The following is an 18,413-nucleotide window of genomic DNA, read 5'->3' on the forward strand; positions in this document are numbered from 1 at the left end:
CACATCCTCCTTCATAACATTAGCCTGTTTGAGTAGATCAGCCTGTTTGAGTAGATCTGCCTATTTCACGCTGTCCTCACAAATGCCAAGGTCCCTCACCCTTGTGAATAATGATTGATGAAGGACTTCCCCTACCTCCTCCGACTCCAGGCACAAGTCCCCTCTGCTATCCTTGATTAGCCCTACTCTCACTCTGGCCATCCTCCTGTTCCTCACATAAGTGTAGAACGCCTTAGGGTTTTCCTTAATCCTACCTGCTAAAGATATTTCATGCACCCTCCTAAGTCCATTCTTCAGTTCCTTCCAGGCTACCTTGTAACCCTCTCGAGCCCTGTCTGATCCTTGCCATCCTCAACCTTAAGTAAGCTTCCTTCTTCATCTTGACCAAATGTTCCACAACCCTTATCACCCAAGGGTCTTTCAACCTACCATCCATTCTTTGCCTCAGTGGGACAAACCTATCCAGCACTATCAGAAGTGCTCCCTAAAAATTCTCCACATTTCTGTTGTGCATTTCCCTGAGAAAATCTGTTCCCAATTTAGATGCCCCAGTTCATGTCTAATAGCATTGTAATCCCCCCCCCCCCCCCCCCCCCACATACACACACGCAATTAAATGCTCTCTTATACCATCTGCTCCCATCCCTCTCCATGAGTATTGTCAAGCTGGGGGAGTTGTGATCACTATCACCTAAATGGTCTCCCACCGAGAGATCTGACACCTGACCTGGTTCGTTGCCAAGCACCAAATCCAAAATAGGATGTTGGTGCCACTCTCCATAACAAACCAGCCGTCCAGTCCCCACCGTTGCATGGGGTAAGTTAGCACAGTTGTCTGGTGTGAGATGTAGAGAGGCGAAGTGGTACTTTGGTTAAACTCACCATCAGTTGTCTCTCTTCCTCTCTCCAAGACTGAATAACCATTTGAATAGGGCAATTCCTTCGGTGTCCCTCTGTCACAATCCTGGAACATCCCTCTCCCCGCATTCCCTTCACACCACAGACCAATTGTTCCCACATCATCAGGACTGTAGTGGCACAAGAAAGCAGCTACCGCCATAATCTCAAGGGCGGTAAATTCTGACCCAGCCATCGGAGTCAAAGTCCTCTTGATTAATTCTGAAACACATCTGAACAAAACATGTAGACAGACAAGCTTTTGGCTGCCAGAAAATTCAGACAGTTTATTTCAGATTGTGTGTGTGTTTGTGTGTGTATTGCATAGAGTTCTGGTCGCCATATTTCAGCAAGGATGTGGAAGCATTGGAAAAGATGCAGAGGAGATTTACCAGGATGTTGCTTGGTCTAGAGGGATGGTCTTATGAGGAAAGGCAGAGAGACTTGAGTCTATTCTCATTGGAAAGAAGAAGGCTAAGAAGGGATTTGAAAGAGACATACAAGATGATGAGAGGATTAGATAGGGTAGACAGTGAAAGTCTTTTCCTAGGATGGTGACATCAGCTTGTATGAGGGGGCATAACTACAAATTGAGGGGTGATAGATTTAAGACAGGTGTCAGAGGCAGGTTCTTTACTCAGAGGGTGGTAATGGTGTGGAATGTCCTGCCTGCCAATGTAGGTAACTCAGCCATATTAGGAAGATTTAAACAATCCTTGGATAAGCACATGGATGATGATGGGGTAGTATAGGGGGACGAGCTAAGAATAGTTCACAGGTCGGTGCAACATCGAGGGCCGAAGAGCCTGTTCTGCGCTATATTGTTCGATGTTCTAACTATTTAGTTAACCGAATTGATTCCCTGGGTTTGAGTTTACAACCAGAATTAAATTCTATTGTCACGTGTGTTCACGTATAGGAACACATGAGGACAGTGAAAAGTGCACAGAGTGACCATTCTCCACCACCACCTGCAACAAGATAGATTCACTGTAATTACCTTGGCCATACCCCAGTCAGAATCTGTCAGCTCCTAAAGAAATCATCCACTCTGATGGAGAATGGGGCAACTGCTATTTAGCGAGTGAAACAGCTTTACTATCCCATTCCTGAAACTGTTGCTGTTCCTGGTGATTCATGGTTCAGCCCCAGTGTTTTGGAAGGTAGTGGGTGGAATCCCTGCATTAAAAAGGGAGGCAGAAAACAGGAAGCACAGGCTGGTTAGCTTAACATATTACAGGGAAACTGCTGGAAGGTATTACTCAAGCAGATACAGCAGGTCACATTGATTTGTTGAAGATAATCTGGCAGAGTCGACATTGTTGTGTGTGTCCATTGAATTTCTTTGAGGATGTAATATGTGTCATTGATAAAGGGGACTGCCCTGAGCTTAGCTTTTAACCCATAAAATGACCCAGCAAATGTCATGGCAAGAGGTAAAGGCTCACGGTGTTGTGGGGTAATGATTACAAGGGAGCACTGTGGTTTATTGAAATGGAAAGCAATTGGAAGCCGTACTTATAAAAGACAATCTACAGTAGACAGTAGACAATAGGTGCAGGAGTAGGCCATTCAACCCTTTGAGCCAGCACCACCATTCATTATGATCATGGCTGATCATCCACAGTCAGTATCCTGTTCCTGCCTTATCCCCGTAACCCTTTTTTCCACTGTCTTTAAGAGCTCTATCCATCTCTTTCTTGAAAGTATCCAGAGACTTGGCCTCCACTGCCTTCTGGGGCAGAGCATTCCATATATCCACCACTCTCTGGGTGAAGAAGTTTCTCCTCAACTCTGTTCTCAATGGCCTACTCCTTATTTTTAAACTGTGTCCTCTGGATCTGGACACACCCATCACGATAAAGTTCCTTCCTGCCTCCAGAGTGTCCAATCCTTTAATAATATTATACTTCTCAATCAGATCCCTTCTCAACCGTCTCAACTCATGTTTAAATGCCCAATCTCTCAAATTTTTCAACATATGGTCGTTCCGCCATTCCAGGAATTGACCTCGTGAACCTACATTGCACTCCCTCAATAGCCATAATGTCCTCCCTCAAACTTGGAGGCCAAAACTGCACACTATATTCCAGGTGTGGTCTCACCAGGGCCCTGCAGAAGGACTTATTTGCTCCAATACTCAATTCCTCTTGTTATGAAGGCCAGTATGCTATTAGCTTTCTTCACTGCCTGCTGGACCTGCATGCTTACTTTCATTGACAGATGTACAAGAACTTAAAAATGTGTTGGTGGAAAAGCAGGTCAGGCAGCATCAAAGGAGCAGGAGAATCGATGCTTTGGGCATAAGCCCTTCATGCTGCCTGACCTGCTGCGCTTTTCTAGCAACACATTTTTAAGCTCTGATCTCCAGCATCTGCAGTCCTCATTTTCTCCTGATGCACAAGAACACCTAGATCTCGTTTTACATCCCCTTTACCTAACTTGACTCCATTTAGATAGTAATCTGCCTTCCTGTTCTTGCCACCAAAGTGAATAACCACACATTTATCCACGGTAAACTGCATCTGCCAAGCATCCATCCACCTGTCCAAGTTACCCTGTATTCTCATAACATCTTCCTCACAACTCACCTTGCCACCCAGTTTTGTGTCATCAGCAAATTTGCGAATATTACATTTAATACCTTCATCTATATCATTAATGTTTATTGCAAACGGCTGCGGTTCCAGCACTGAACCTTGTGGTACCCCATTGGTCACCTCACCGCCTGCCATTTGAAAAGGGACCCGTTTATCAATACTCTTTGCTTCCTGTGAGCCAGCCAATTTTCAATCCAAATCAGTATTTTGCCCCCAATACCGTGTAGCCTAATTTTGCTCACTAATCTCCTCTGTGGGACTTTATCAAAGGTTTCTGAAAGCCCAGGTACATGACATCCACTGGCTCTCCCTTGACCATTTAAGAACAAAGAACATAGGAGAGTACAGCATAGAACAGGTCCTTTGGCCCACGATGTTGTGCCGACATTTAATCCTAATGTCAAAGACACCTTAACCTACGCACCCCTCAACACACTGTTATCCATGTGCATGCCCAGCAGTCACTTAAATGTCCCCAATGACTCTGCTTCCACCACCACATCTGGCAACACACTCCATGCATTCACAACTCTCTGTGTAAAGAACCTACCTCTGATGCCTCCTTTATACCTTCCTCCTAATATCTTCAAACTATGACATATTGTACCAGTCAATCTTCATTGTTTCTTCCTCAAAATATTCCAGAAGATTAGTCAAGCATGATTTCCCCTTCGTAAATCCATGCTGACCTTGACCTCTCCTGTTACTGCTATCCAAATGAGTCATAATTTCATCTTTTATAAGTGACTCCAGCATCTTTACCACACTTGATGTCAGGCTAGCTGGTCTATAATTCCCTGTTTTCTCTCTCCCTTCTTTCTTGAAAAGTGGGACAACATTAGCCACCCTCCAATTCGCAGGAACTGATCCTGAATCTATAGAAAATTAGAAAATGGTTACCAATGCATCCATGATTTCGAGAGCCATCTGCTTAAGACCATCAGGTCCCAGGGACTGAACAGTCTTCAGATCTAACAGTCTATCCAACACCATTTCCTGTCGAATATAAATTCCCTTCACTTTATCCATTACCCCAGGTCCTTCAGCCACTATTACATCTGGGAGATTGCTTGTGTCTTCCCAGTGAAGACAGATCCAAAGGACCTATTCAACTCTTCTGCTATTTCCTTGTTCCCCATAATAAATTCGCCTGTTTCTGTCTTCAAGGGCCCAATTTTAGTTTTAACCTTTTTTATTTCTTTTCACATACCTAAAAAGGCTTTTACTATTCTCCTTTATATTTTTGGCCAGTTTGCCTTTGTACCTCATTTTTTTGTCTGCCTATTGCCTTTTTAGTTATCCTCTGTTGCTCTTTAAAAGCTTCCCGGTCCTCCGGCTTCCCATTCATCTTTGCTATGCTACATTTCTTTTCTTTTCGTTTTTTTCCCCAGTCCTTAACTTCCCTCGTCAGCCACGGGCGCCCTGCTTCCTCTTTGGAATGAACTGATCCTTCACCTCCTGCATTATATCCAGAAATACCTGCCATTGTTGTTCCACTGCCATCCCTGGTAGGGTATTGAACCATTGAGCTCCTCCGTAAGAGCTCCATAGTTCCCTTTGTGCAACTGCAATACTGACACTTCCGATTCTCCCTTCTCCCTCTCAAATTGCAGATTAAAACTTATCATATTACGGTCACTAGCTCCTAATGGCTCCTTTACTTTGAGGTCCCTGATCAAATCCAGTTTGTTGCACAACACCAGATCCAGAATTGCCTTCTCCCTGGTAGGCTCCAGTACAAGCTGTTTTAAGAATGTATCTCGAAGGCACTCCACAAACTCCCTTTCTTGGTGTCCAGTAGCATCCTGATTCGCCCAGACTACTTGCATGTCAAAACCCCCACATAACTTTGCAACAGGCCAATTTCAACTCCTTATTCAACTTACACCCTACATCCAGACAACTGTTTGGGGGCCTGCAGCTAACTCCCATTAGGGTCTTTCGAACCTGACAATTTCTCAGCTCTATCCAGACTGACTCTACAACTCCTTATTCTATACCCTCCCTCGCAATGGGCTGAATATCATTCCTCACCAATGGGACCAACCCAACCCCTCTGGCCATTAGTCTGACCTCTCGATAGCACATATAGCATTGAATATTCATTTCCCAGGCGCTGGCCTCTTGAAGCCACATCTCAGCTACCCCACAACATCGTATCTGCCAATTTCCAAATGAGCCTCAAACTCTCCCACCTTATTTATTATGCTTCGTGCATTCATATATAATAATTTTAATTTGTTACTCCCCTCACCCATACTATCAATCCCTATTTCACTTGACCATACTGTATGATCCGTTCTTGAGTTTTCTGCTCCATTGATTCTGTTATCTTTCTTAACTTCTGCTATTCTCACTTTTACATTAACTTCCTATTAGAATTACCAGTTTGTCCCCTCCCACCTCGGCACCCACCAACACCCCCACCCACACCCCGACTACTTTGTTTAAAAACATCTGGGTTGTAGTGGAAAACCTGCCTGCCAGAATGCTGGTGCCCCACATACTAAGAAGCAATCCGTCACTCTTTTATCATGTATCCTTAATGCAAAACATACCCCAGTGATCCACATATCCGATAGTGTTGGGGCTTGAAGCAACACTTACATATCCGATAGTGTTGGGGCTTGAAGCAACACTTACATATCCAATACTGCTGGGGCTTGAAGCAACACGTACATATCCGATAGTGTTGGGGCTTGAAGCAGCACTTACATATCCGATAGTGCTGGTGCTTGAAGCAACATTTACATAACCGATAGTGCTGGGGCTTGAAGCAGCACTTACATATCCGATAGGGTTGGGGCTTGAAGCAGCACTTACAAATCCAATAGTGCTGGGTCTTGAAGCAACACTTACATATCCGATAGTGCTGGGGCTTGAAGCAGCACTTACATATCCGATAGTGCTGGGGCTTGAAGCAACACTAACATATCCGATAGTGCTGGGGCTCGAAGCAACACTTACATATCCGATAGTGTTGGGACTTGAAGCAGCAATTATATATCCGATAGTGCTGGAGCTTGAAGCAGCACTTACTTATCCAATACTGTTGGGCGAGAAGCATCACTTACATATCCGATAGTGTTGGGGCTTGAAGCAACACATACATATCCGATATTGCTGGGGTTTGAAGCAGCACTTACATATCCGATAGTGTTGGGGCTTGAAGCAAAACTTACATATCCGATAGTGTTAGGGCTTGAAGCAGCGCTTACGCATCCGATAGTGATGGGGCTTGAAGCAGCACTTACATATCCGATAGTGCTGGGGTTTGAAGCAACACTTAGATATCCGATAGTGCTGGGCTTGAAGCAGCACTTACTTATCCAATACTGTTGGGTTAGAAGCATCACTTACATATCCGATAGTGTTGGGGCTTGAAGCAACACATACATATCCGATATTGATGGGGTTTGAAGCAGCACTTACACATCCGATAGTGATGGGGCTTGAAGCAACACTTACATATCCGATAGTGTTGGGGCTTGAAGCAACACTTACATCCCGATAGTGCTGGGGTTTGGAGCAACACTTACATATCCGATAGTGACGGGGTTTGAAGCAGCACTTACATATCCAATAGTGTTGGGCCTAGTAGCAGCACTTAAATATCCGATAGTGTTGGGGCGTGAGGCAACACTTACATATCCGATAGTGCTGGGGTTTGAAGCAACACTTACTTATCCAATACTGTTGGGTTAGAAGCATCACTTACATATCCGATAGTGTTGGGGCTTGAAGCAACACATACATATCCGATATTGCTGGGGTTTGAAGCAGCACTTACACATCCGATAGTTCTGGTGCTTGAAGCAACACTTGCATATCCGATAGTGCTGGTGCCTAAAGCTACGCTTACATATCCGATAGTGTTAGGGTTTGAAGCAACACTTACATATCCGATAGTGCTGGGAAGTGAAGCAGCACTTACAAATCCGATAGTGTTAGGATTTGAAGCAGCACTTACATATCCGATAGTGCAGGGGCTTGAAGCAACACTTACATATCCGATACTGCTGGGAAGTGAAGCAGCACTTACAAATCCGATAGTGCTGGGGCTTGAAGCAGCACTTACATATCCGATAGTGAGGGGGCTTGAAGCAACACTTACATATCCGATAGTGTTGGGGCTTGAAACAGCACTTACATATCCGATAGTGATGGGGCTTGAAGCAACACTTACATATCCGATAGTGCTGGTGCTTAAAGCTACGCTTACATATCCGATAGTGTTAGGGTTTGAAGCAACACTTACATATCCGATAGTGTTAGGGTTTGAAGCAACACTTACATATCCGATAGTGCTGGGGCTTGAAGCAACACTTACATATCCGATAGTGCTGGGGCTTGAAGCAACACTTACATATCCGATAGTGCTGGGGCTTGAAGCAGCACTTACATATCCGATAGTTCTGGGGCTTGAAGCAACACTAACATATCCGATAGTTCTGGGGCTTGAAGCAGCACTTACATATCCGATAGTTCTGGGGCTTGAAGCAGCACTTACATATCCGATAGTTCTGGGGCTTGAAGCAACACTAACATATCCGATAGTGCTGGGTCTTGAAGCAACACTTACATATCCGATAGTTCTGGGGCTTGAAGCAGCACTTACATATCCGATAGTTCTGGGGCTTGAAGCAACATTTACATATCCGATAGTGCTGGGTCTTGAAGCAACACTTACATATCCGATAGTGCTGGGGCTTGAAGTATCAATTACATATCCGATAGTGCTGATGTTTGAAGCAACACTTACATATCCGATAGTGTTGGGGCTTGAAGCAAAACTTACATATCCGATAGTGTTAGGGCTTGAAGCAGCACTTACATATCCGATAGTAATGGGACGTGAAGCAACACTTACATATCCGACAGTGCTGGGGTTTGAAGCAACACTTACATATCCGATAGTGCTGGGGCTTGAAGCAACACTTACATATCCGATAGTGCTGGGGCGTAAAGCAGCACTTACATATCCGATAGTGCTGATGTTTGAAGCAAAACTTACATATCCGATAGTGTTAGGGCTTGAAGCAGCATTTACATATCCGATCGTGATGGGGTTTGAAGCATCACTTAGATATCCGATAGTGTTAGGGCTTGAAGCAACACTTACATCCCGATAGTGCTGGGGTTTGGAGCAACACTTACATATCCGATAGTGACGGGGTTTGAAGCAGCACTTACATATCCAATAGTGTTGGGCCTAGTAGCAGCACTTAAATACCTGATCGTGTTGGGGCTTGAAGCAGCACTTACATATCCAAGAGTGTTGGGGCTTGAAGCAGCACTTACATATCCGACAGTGCTGGTGTTTGAAGCAACACTTACATATCCGATAGTTCTGGTGCTTGAAGCAACACTTACATATCCGATAGTGCTGGGGCTTGAAGCAACACTTACATATCCGATAGTGCTGGGTCTTGAAGCAACACTTACATATCCGATAGTGCTGGGGCTTGAAGTATCAATTACATATCCGATAGTGCTGATGTTTGAAGCAACACTTACATATCCGATAATGTTGGGGCTTGACGCAGCACTTACATATCCAATCGTGCTTGGGCTTGAAGCAACACTAACATCTCCGATAGTGCTGGGGCTTGAAGCAGCACTTACATATCCGATAGTGCTTGGGCTTGAAGCAACACTTATATATCCGATAGTGCTGGGGTTTGAAGCAACACTTACATATCCGATAGGGTTGGGCTTGAAGCAGCACTTACATATCCGATAGTGCTGGGGCTTGAAGCAACACTTACATATCCGATAGTGCTGGGGCTTGAAGCAACACTTACACAATCGATTGTGTTGGGGCTTGAAGCAGCACTTACATATCCGATAGTGTTGGTGCTTGAAGCAACACTTACTTTTCCGATCGTGCTGGGGCTTGTAGCTGCACTTACATATCAGATAGTGCTGAGGTTTGAAGCAACACTTACGTATCCGATAGTGCTGGGGCGTGAAGCAACACTTACATATCCGATAGGGCTGGGGCTTGAAGCAGCACTTTCATACCCGATACTGCTGGGTCTTGAAGCAACACTTACATATCCGATAGGGCTAGGGCTTGAAGCAGCACTTACATATCCGATAGTTCTGGGGCTTGAAGCAACACTAACATATCCGATAGTGATGGGGCTTGAAGCAGCACTTACATATCCGATAGTGCTGGGGCTTGAAGCAACACTTACATATCCGATAGTGTGGGGCTTGAAGCAGCAATTACATATCCGAGAGTGCTGGGGCTTGAAGCAACACTTACATATCCGATAGTGCTGATGTTTGAAGCAAAACTTACATATCCGATAGTGATGGGGCTTGAAGCAGCACTTACATATCCGATAGTGCAAGGGTTTGAAGCAACACTTACATATCCGATAGTGCTGGGGCTTGAAGCATCACTATATATCCGATAGTGATGGTGCTTGATGCATCACATACATATCCGATAGTGCTGGGTCTTGAAGCAACACTGACATATCCGATAGTGCTGGGGCTAGAAGCATCACTTATATATCCGATAGTGATGGTGCTTGATGCAACACTTACATATCTGATAGTACTGGGGTTTGAAGCAACACTTATATATCCGATAGTGCTAGGGCTTGAAGCAGCACGTACATATCCAATAGTGTTTGGGCTTGAAGCAACACTTACATAGCCGATAGTGTTGGGGTTTGACGCAGCACTTACATATCCGATAATGCTCGGGGTTGAAGCAGCACTCACATATTCGATAGTGTTGGGGCTTGAAGCAGCACGTACATATCCGATAGTGTTGGTGTTTGAAGCAACACTTACACATCCGATAGTGTTGGGGCTTGAAGCAACTCTTACATAGCCGATAGTGTTGGGGTTTGACGCAGCACTTACATATCCGATAGTGCTCGGGGTTGAAGCAGCACTTACATATTCGATAGTGTTGGGGCTTGAAGCATCACGTACATATCCGATAGTGTTGGTGTTTGAAGCAACACTTACATATCCGACAGTGTTGGGGCTTGAAACAACACTTACACATCCGATAGTGTTGGGGCTTGAAGCAACTCTTACATAGCCGATAGTGTTGGGGTTTGACGCAGCACTTACATATCCGATAGTGCTGGGGCTTGAAGCAGCACTTACATATCCGATAGTGCTGGGGCTTGAAGCAACACTTACATATCCGATAGTGCTGGGGCTTGAGCAACACTTATATATCCGATAGTGCTGGTGCTTGAAGCAACACTTACACATCCGATTGTGTTGGGGCTTGAAGCAGCACTTACATATCTGATAGTGTTAGGGTTTGAAGCAACACTTACATATCCGATAGTGCTGGGACTTGAAGCAACACTTACATATCCGATAGTGTTGGGGCTTGAAGCAGCACTTACATATCTGATAGTGTTAGGGTTTGAAGCAACACTTATATATCCGATAGTGCTGGGGCTTGAAGCAACGCTTACATATCCGATAGTGTTAGGGTTTGAAGCAACACTTCCATATCCGATAGTGCTGGGACTTGAAGCAGCACTTACATATCCGATAGTGCTGGGACTTGAAGCAGCACTTATATATCCGATAGTGCTGGGGCTTGAAGCAATACTTACATATCCGATAGTGCTGGGGCTTGAAGCAGCACTTACATATCCGATAGTGCGAGGGCTTGACGCTACACTTATATATCCGATAGTGCTGGGGCTTGAAGCAGCACTTTCATATCCGATAGTGTTAAGGCTTGAAGCAAAACTTACATATCCGATAGTGATGGGGCTTGAAGCAGCACTTACATATCTGATAGTGTTGGGGCTAGAAGCAGTACCTACATATCCGATAGTGTTAGGGTTTGATGCAGCAATTACATATCCGATAGTGCTGGGGCTTGAAGCAACACTTACATATCAGATAGTGTTGGGGCTTGAAGCAGCACTTACATATCCGAGAGTGTTGGGGCTTGAAGCAGCACTTACATATCCGATAGTGCTGGGGTTTGAAGCAGCACTTACATAATCGATAGTGTTGGGGCTTGAAGCAGCACTTACATAATCGATAGTGTTGGGGCTTGAAGCAGCACTTACATATCCGATAGTGTTGGGGTTTGAAGCAACACTTACATATCCGATAGTGTTGGGGCTTGAAGCAACACTTACATATCCGATAGTGTTGGGGTTTGAAGCAACACCTACATGTCCGATCGTGTTGGGGTTTGAATCAGCACTTACATATCCGATAGTGCTGGGGTTTGAAGCAGCACTTACATAATCGATAGTGTTGGGGCTTGAAGCAGCACTTACATAATCGATAGTGTTGGGGCTTGAAGCAGCACTTACATATCCGAGAGTGTTGGGGCTTGAAGCAGCACTTACATATCCGATAGTGCTGGGGTTTGAAGCAGTACTTACATAATCGATAGTGTTGGGGCTTGAAGCAGCACTTACATAATCGATAGTGTTGGGGCTTGAAGCAGCACTTACATATCCGATAGTGCTGGGGCTTGAAGCAGCACTTACATATCCGATAGTGTTGGTGTTTGAAGCAACACTTACATATCCGATAGTGTTGGGGCTTGAAGCAACACTTACATGTCCGATCGTGTTGATGTTTGAAGCAGCACTTACATATCCGATAGTGCTGGGGCTTGAAGCAGCACTTACACATCCGAAGTGATGGGGCTTGTAGCAGCACTTACATATCCGATAGTGCCGGGGCTTGAAGCAACATTTACATATCCGATAGTGCTGGGGCTTGAAGCAACACTTACATATCTGATAGGGCTGGGGCTTGAAGCAGCAATTACATATCCGATAGTGCTGGGGCTTTAAGCAACACTTACATATCCGATAGTGTTGGGGCTTGAAGCAGCACTTACATTTCCGATAGTGTTGGGGCTTTAAGCAACACTTACATATCCGATAGTGTTGGGGCTTGAAGCAGCACTTACATTTCCGATAGTGTTGGGGCTTGAAGCAGCACTTACATATCCGATAGTGATGGTGCTTGATGCTTCACATACATATCCGATAGTGCTGGGTCTTGAAGCAGCACTGACATATCCGATAGTGCTGGGGCTTGAAGCATCATTTATATATCCGATAGTGATGGTGCTTGATGCAACACTTACATATCCGATATTGCTGGGGTTTGAAGCAGCACTTACATATCCGATAGTGCTGGGGCGTAAAGCAGCACTTACATATCCGATAGTGCTGGGGCGTAAAGCAGCACTTACATATCCGATAGTGCTGGGGCTTGATGCAACACTTACATATCCGATAGTAATGGGACGTGAAGCAACACTTACATATCCGACAGTGCTGGGGTTTGAAGCAACACTTACATATCCGATAGTGCTGGGGCTTGAAGCAACACTTACATATCCGATAGTGCTGGGGCGTAAAGCAGCACTCACATAACCGATAGTGCTGATGTTTGAAGCAAAACTTACATATCCGATAGTGTTAGGGCTTGAAGCAGCATTTACATATCCGATCGTGATGGGGTTTGAAGCAGCACTTACATATCCGATAGTGCTGGGGTTTGAAGCAACACTTACATCCCGATAGTGCTGGGGTTTGGAGCAACACTTACATATCCGATAGTGACGGGGTTTGAAGCAGCACTTACATATCCAATAGTGTTGGGCCTAGTAGCAGCACTTAAATACCTGATCGTGTTGGGGCTTGAAGCAGCACTTACATATCCAAGAGTGTTGGGGCTTGAAGCAGCACTTACATATCCGATAGTGCTGGGGCTTGAAGCAACACTTACATATCCGATAGTGCTGGGGCTTGAAGTATCACTTACATATCCGATAGTGCTGATGTTTGAAGCAACACTTACATATCCGATAATGTTGGGGCTTGACGCAGCACTTACATATCCAATCGTGCTTGGGCTTGAAGCAACACTAACATCTCCGATAGTGCTGGGGCTTGAAGCAGCACTTACATATCCGATAGTGCTGGGGCTTGAAGCAACACTTACATATCCGATAGTGCTTGGGCTTGAAGCAACACTTACATATCCGATAGTGCTGGGGTTTGAAGCAACACTTACATATGCGATAGTGCAGGGGCTTGAAGCAGCACTTACATATCCGATAGTGCTGGGGCTTGAAGCAACACTTACATATCCGATAGTGCTGGGGTTGAAGCAACACTTACACATCCGATAGTGCTGGGGTTTGAAGCAAAACTTACATATGCGATAGTGCAGGGGTTTGAAGCAACACTTACATATCCGATAGTGCTGGGGCTTGAAGCATCACTATATATCCGATAGTGATGGTGCTTGATGCAACACATACATATCCGATAGTGCTGGGTCTTGAAGCAACACTTACATATCCGATAGTGCTGGGGCTTGAAGCATCACTTATATATCCGATAGTGATGGTGATTGATGCAACACTTACATATCTGATAGTGCTGGGGTTTGAAGCAACACTTATATATCCGATAGTGCTGGGGTTTGAAGCAACACTTACATATCCGATAGTGCTGGGGCATGAAGCAACACTTACATATCCGATAGGGCTGGGGCTTGAAGCAGCACTTTCATACCCGATACTGCTGGGTCTTGAAGCAACACTTACATATCCGATAGGGCTGGGGTTTGAAGCAGCAATTACATATACGAGAGTGCTAGGGCTTGAAGCAGCACGTACATATCCGATAGTGTTAGGGCTTGAAGCAGCACTTACATATCCAATAGTGCTGATGTTTGAAGCAAAACTTACATATCCGATAGTGCTGGGGCTTGAAGCAACACTTACATATCCGATAGTGCTGGGGCGTAAAGCAGCACTCACATAACCGATAGTGCTGATGTTTGAAGCAAAACTTACATATCCGATAGTGTTAGGGCTTGAAGCAGCATTTACATATCCGATCGTGATGGGGTTTGAAGCAGCACTTACATATCCGATAGTGCTGGGGTTTGAAGCAACACTTACATCCCGATAGTGCTGGGGTTTGGAGCAACACTTACATATCCAATAGTGACGGGGTTTGAAGCAGCACTTACATATCCAATAGTGTTGGGCCTAGTAGCAGCACTTAAATACCTGATCGTGTTGGGGCTTGAAGCAGCACTTACATATCCAAGAGTGTTGGGGCTTGAAGCAGCACTTACATATCCGATAGTGCTGGAGTTTGAAGCAACACTTACATATCCGATAGTGCTGGGGCTTGAAGTATCACTTACATATCCGATAGTGCTGATGTTTGAAGCAACACTTACATATCCGATAATGTTGGGGCTTGACGCAGCACTTACATATCCAATCGTGCTTGGGCTTGAAGCAACACTAACATCTCCGATAGTGCTGGGGCTTGAAGCAGCACTTACATATCCGATAGTGCTGGGGCTTGAAGCAACACTTACATATCCGATAGTGCTTGGGCTTGAAGCAACACTTACATATCCGATAGTGCCATTTTCCCATCTGCTGCAATCGCGGGATTAAGAATTTCTAATTCAGACTTACGAAGCACACAGAGTGTAATTAAAACTTCCCAGTCTAAAGTAACTCATTATCTCCCTGTCTCTGAGGCCACTCTCCCCTTCCCTGTTTGCGTCTCCCACGTTCACCAATGGCCGAGTCACGTGCCACTGCATCGGCTGAGTTACTGGTGACGTGTCATCCAACTGGCCACACCCCTCATTCACTCCCATTGTTTGGATGACCAGCTGGTTCCACCTGGTCCACCAGTCCCACCACCTTTTCCTATTGGTCCGAAGCTGCCATCAATCAGCTGGACCCCATTGTGAGGTCGGTGGTGGGATCCTCCTCCTGTCTGAATCAAACCCGGAGGTGCATGGATGGTGTCAATCAGGAACAACAAGCAGAAGGTGCTGGGAAAGCTCAGCAGGTCTGGCAGCATCTGGGAACAGAAATCTATCCAGTGCCCCTTCCTCAGAACCAATGGGAGCTGGGAAAATTAGAATCTTGACAGCATGGAAACAGGCTATTCGGCCCAAAATGTCCACAGCGTCCCTCCGAAGGGTATCCCACCCAGACCCATTCCCCAACCCTACTACTGTATATTTCTCCTGACTAATGCACCTAACCTACACATCCCTGAACATTATGGGAAATTCAGCTTGGCCAATTCAACTAACCTGCAGATCTTTGTATTGCAGGAGTCAGGGGTTAAAGTGGAAATAAAAGGGAGGGACAGAACCCAAAGAGAGACTGGAACATTTGGAAAGAAAAAGGAGTGGATTACGATCTGGCTGAGGGGGGGGTGCACAGCTGTTAATGGAGGGGACAGGAACCTGTGTCTGGCAGCATCTCAGTGGATGTGGCGGAAATGACAACTGATGATCTACGTTCTGCTGCAAAAACAGACCCCGAGCTTCCAGCTGCCTGCCACTTTAAACACACAAGCCTGTTCCCTGGCCAACATCTCTATCTCATGCTTACTGCTGTGTCCCAGTGAAGCCAGAACATACCAAATGGCCCCGTATTTCGAGGACTGCAATTTCCCCTCCCATGTGGTCAATACCATCCAATGTATCTCCTCCACTTCCTGCACCTCTGCCTTTGAAACCCACATCTCCAACTGCAACAAGGAGAGAACCCCCCCCTCCACCAAGTCTTTACCTTCCACCCAGATACAACACATCATCTTCTGTCATTTCCACCAGCTACAATCAGACTGCACCACCAGATTCTTAAGGGGTTTAACAGAATAAATACTGATGTGTCTGAGGGTAAATACTGAGGGGGGAGTTTGAAACCAGATTCTGAGCCAGTCACACAATCAAGGGTTCGGCTTTGGGTTCGTCAAGTTTAAGGCAACACAGACACGGGTAAGGGGTTTCAGTAGCAATGGAGCCGGGATGAGGAGGAGATAAGCAACGGTTTAGAGATTAGAATTCCTGGTGTTTGGGATTGTGTAGATGTCTAATCAGAAGGTCAGCTTCAAAAACAGCAGTATTTTGAAGAGTCCAGTTCTGCTGCATAGTTCCCAGTGAGAGGGAGAGGCTCAGCAGTTAGGAAAGGAACTTGTTAGGCCACGGGTTTAACCATTACAATGTTTCATTGGAGGAAACTGCACCTAATCGAGTAGTGGGAGCGTGGTAAGCAGTTTGATAACTGAGTAACAGTGGAGTAATGGAGAGGGATGATGGGGAGGGAGAGCTGGGCATCCTCAGTGTATATGTGAAACCCAACATGGTACTTTTGCACAATGTCACCTCCTGGCAGTATGTAGGTGTGATACAGGAGGGGCCAAGGATAGATCCACGAGGGACACCAAATGCAAGGAATTCAGAAAGGAAAGGGAGAGTGTAGATGGAGCAGGATTTTCCAACAACCGTGAAGTCAAATGTCAGTTTTTCACAGAATGGGAGAGAAGGACCATAACCAGAAAAGATAGAACAAGGAACAATTTCTGTGAATCAGTGAGGAGGACTGATGAGGAGCAGGAGAAAAGAGAGTTGGAAAGTCCATGGTTTAGTGAGATTAGGGTAAAAGGTCAAGATGACCTCTGATAAGGCTTGACATGAGATGAGATTGGAGAAAGATGTAGGTTTGGACAAAAACCGGGAACACCACGTGAGGCAGTTTGACTCAGTGGGCTAGTGGGAGGGAGGGAAGCTACAGATCGGATTATCTCAATCTTAGTGACAAAGAAACTCCATGCGCTCCAAACTCTTGTTGTTGGAGAGAAGGATGGAGGAGACAGAATGATGGACAGTATTTCACAAAGAAACAAAACCTGGGTAAGTGATATTTAAAGCGAGTGAACAAACCTAATGTATTTAAGTTTTATCCAAAATATTAAAACAAACGACTGAAGTCCTGGTTCGAATCCCATCTTGGCAGATGGTGAAATCTGAATTCAAGAAAAAATAACTGGAATTAGGAATCTCCTTATCTCCATGGAACCATTGTCAATGGCGAAAAAAACCTCCCAACCTGAGTGACCCAGCCAGCTACTCACTGAAATAATCACTGCAAAGTTTCAACAAAGGAATGAAACTGGATGGACCACTCAGCATCTAACAAGGCACCATTTAATACAACCACAGAATCAGCCCTCTCGATGGTGCGACGTCCTCCAGACTAACATCTGGATTTAGGTGCCAAAATGTGCAGAGCTATCTTACAGACCAATCAAGGAACAGCCTGACATAGTCATACTCAACCCTTACAGACAATGACCAGACACCACCATCACCATCCCAAGATATTGAGATTGTGGTGATGGAAAAGCACAACAGGTCAGGCAGCATCCAAGGAGAAGGAGAATCGATGTCTCGAGGCTAAGCCCTTCATCACCCTGACTTGCTGTGCTTTTCCAGCACCAGACTCTTGACTCTGATCTCCAGCATCTGCAGTCTTCACTTTCTCCTGAAATCTCTGGATATGTCCTGTCCCACCAGCAGGACAGACAGGCAGATGTGGTGGCACAGACAGGGAGGATTTGCCCTGGGAGTACTCAGCATTGACTCCGGAGAGCAGGAAGTCTCATGGCTCCTGCTGATTACCACGTCCCGTCCTCCCTTGGAGGATGAATCACTTCTCCTTCATGTTGAACAACATGTGGAGGAAGCACTGAGGCAATAAAATGGTGTCAAAAGTCCTCTGGGTACAGGATTTCAATGTCCATAATCGAGACTAGTTCTGCAACAGAATTACTGACTGAGCTGGCCAGGTCCTAAAGGATATAGCTGCTCAACTGAGTCTGCAGCGGGTGGTGAGGGAACCAACAAGAGTGTAAAACAGACTTGATCTCATTGTTATGAATTGACCAGCGGCAGATACATATGTCCATGACAGTATCAGTACGAGCGACCATCACACATTCCTTTTGGAGACAAAGTCTTGCCTTAAATTTGAGAAAAACCTCCATTGTGTTGAGTGACACGATCACCGTTCTAAATGGGACAGACTTTAAAGAGATGTAGGATCTC

Source organism: Chiloscyllium plagiosum, unplaced genomic scaffold (assembly GCF_037043375.1).
Source record: "Chiloscyllium plagiosum isolate Xiang-an unplaced genomic scaffold, Cpla_swu_hap1 HiC_scaffold_36, whole genome shotgun sequence".
Taxonomy (NCBI): Eukaryota; Metazoa; Chordata; class Chondrichthyes; order Orectolobiformes; family Hemiscylliidae; genus Chiloscyllium; species Chiloscyllium plagiosum.